This window comes from Frieseomelitta varia, unplaced genomic scaffold (genome assembly GCF_011392965.1).
Source record: "Frieseomelitta varia isolate USP_RPSP 00005682 unplaced genomic scaffold, Fvar_1.2 scaffold_291, whole genome shotgun sequence".
NCBI lineage: Eukaryota > Metazoa > Arthropoda > Insecta > Hymenoptera > Apidae > Frieseomelitta > Frieseomelitta varia.
Window position 1 is genome coordinate 296960 of NW_025110025.1, and position 2965 is coordinate 299924.

Below are 2965 nucleotides of genomic sequence, written 5' to 3' on the forward strand. Positions count from 1 at the left end.
AAAAAAAAAAAAAAAAAAAAACGAAAAAACAATGCAATTTCAAACCTTTAAATTTAAAAAAGTTCGCGCAACTTTTGAAAATCGAACCTTTTAGGTTTTCTCCGAATTCTTTAAATTTCCTTCAAACTCTGAGTTTAAAAGATCGTGCAACTTTGACAATCGAACTTTACAAATTTTTCGATTCTTTGAACTCTCGAGAGGTTTTCATTCGTTCGCGCTCGTCCATCTTCGAAGAACAATCAATTCAATCATGTCGGGACGCGTTCTTCGGGCGGTCTCTTAACCAAATTACTCTTATACGTTAACACAGTGCCGGGAGACGGAAAAACGCGCGCAAGAAGCGGAGGGATGGCAGTGAAACGAGTGAAAAGTCGCGAGACGAGTTTGCAGCCAGCTGGAAAAAGCTAGCCCCTTCGGGATTACCCTGTTTCGGATCGTAAATCATTCCTGAAGGACGCGAGGCGGAAGACTTTCGCGGTGATTTCTGAGTGGAGCATTCAGGGCTCGAGTAGAAAAAAATTGCGTAGAAATTTGTCGGTGGCTTAATTTATTAAACGCGAGCAATCTTCGAGTGTTAAAATCCCGAGAATAATGTTAAAATACAAATTGACGAAATGTTAATCATTCTTTTGTCCTTCCCGCACCAACGAATTCTTTAAGAGACACTGTTAATGCTGGAGTTACTAAAAAATGGTAAAAATGGCCAAGTTGTGATTTCTTTTTAGTGCATTTTCTTGAATTTCAAATGATTTTTCGTAATAAAGCTTAAGTATTCTATAGCACAGCTTGACGGAATATTTTCAAATTATTACAAACTATTTCATCTGATTGAATAATCGACACTGTGATCGATGAAATACACACTCGGCTTAAACCACAACAATCAAGCGACAACAATAAATTCTGTCCAATTCTGACCAACGGATTCCAAAATTTTCCCTCTCTCAGCCGGTCGGTATACGTTCGATTGAATTTCAGCCGAAAGAAATGCAAAACAAGGCGGATGTCAAAGATCAACGTCACGCATCGTTGATCATAGTCGTGTTCAATGTCAATCGATACTCTGGCTCCTGCAATATTGGTTCAAGCACATCATTAACGTGCTCTCGGACAATAAGCTCGAATCTCGTAGCTGATGCACCGAATGCGTGTTTCAGGCGTATTAGCTGTATTCTATAGGATCGAGTATCGATGTTGCGTATGTACGTTTGGACGCGATGGACGCCTCGTGGTGTTGATTGCTACATTCTCAGGCTCCGTAGGATTGCGTTTGCGATTTAGATTTGGCATTCTGACTATTGCTGGAATTGGCATATCCTTTTACAGGCATTGATCAAACGTCGATTTTCCGTACACGTGTAGGAATTGCTTTGGTATAAGGTAGCGTAAACAGAGTTTTGTAGAACAACGGTATAAGTGAATCAAGTATTGTCGATGGAATTTCGGAAACCAGTGGAAATAAATGATATAAATGTAAATCGATAAATGTAAAATCTTTGTAAATGATTGGTGTAAAGTGGTACAAACAGAATTTTCGACACTAGTGTAACTAAATAATGTAAAGTGATACAAATGATATTTTATAGAATAATAGTATAAATAAAGTATAATAATAGTATAAATAAAATATAATAATAGTATAAATAAAGAGTGTAGTGTAGTACAAATAGAATTTTCAAAACTGATATATAAATAAGTGGTGTAAAATAGTGTAAATAGAATTTTATAGAATAGTAGCATAATAGTGCAATGTAGTAAAGGTAATACTAATTTTATAGAATAGTAGCATAATAGTGCGATATAGTATGAATAGAATTTTGGAAACTAGTGTAGTATTACAATAAATAGCGTAAAGTAGTATAAATAGAATTTTATGAAATAATAGTGTAAATAAAGAGTGCAGTGCAGTATAAATAGAATTTTGAAAACTAGTATAAATGGTGTAAAATAGTATATATAGAATTTTATAGAATAGCAGTATAATAGTACCAAAAGGTGCAATATAGTATAAACCAAATTTTAGAAACTAGTATAAATAGATAGCGTAAAGTATTGTCAATAGAATTTAGAAAACTAGTATAAACAAACGGCGCAAAGTAGTATAAATAGAACTTTGGGAAAAAGTCTTTCGTGAATTCTAGAAATTATAAGGACTATGGTTGTATGAAAGAGAATATAATTTCTTTTTTAAGGGTAAATCAGGATTATGAATGCAATGCTCTACTTATCGTAATGAGTTTTATAATTAACCCTCGGACGGCGAATACTCCGTCGACCAACGCGATCGGCGAGTGCACAGTACGTTCGTAGTAGAGATTTAATTTCCTGCGGTCATTAAAGAGAGTATTATACCTATAATAATTTTAAAATATACTATATTTATAAATATTATGAAAAATAAGCGAATACGAAATCAAAGTAATTGGAACTGATGATGTAAAGGAAGTACGAAATTTGAGACGACTTGCAATGTAACAATCCAGAAATATACCTATTACATTTATGAATATTATGAAAAGTGAAAGAGTACGAAATAAAAATGAAACTGATGGTATAAAAAATTACAGGCTAAAATTTATGTTGAAAAATTTATAAAAAAAAAAATACATGTTACTCAATTCTCTTCAATTCTCCTAGACTTATTTTTCGAAAAATACATTTATATGTCCATTGTAATGTACATACAATATACATTCATTCGTTCCTTATAATTATACGAATATTCCCGTACAGGGGACATTTTTGAGAAAACTACGGAACGAAAAACTACGATCGGCTACTGTCTGATCCTTGAATGTGTGTTTTGGGCAGTGGCAATCATGGTTATTGGACAACGTCATGTTGCACGACGGTCTCATCAAAGACTGATTGGTACTACAGGAACCACCGGGTGAAGTGAAGTCCCCCTGATCCTGGCCATTTGTCGTTGGATTCGCGCGAGTATTGATTCAATAGCCAAATGCTG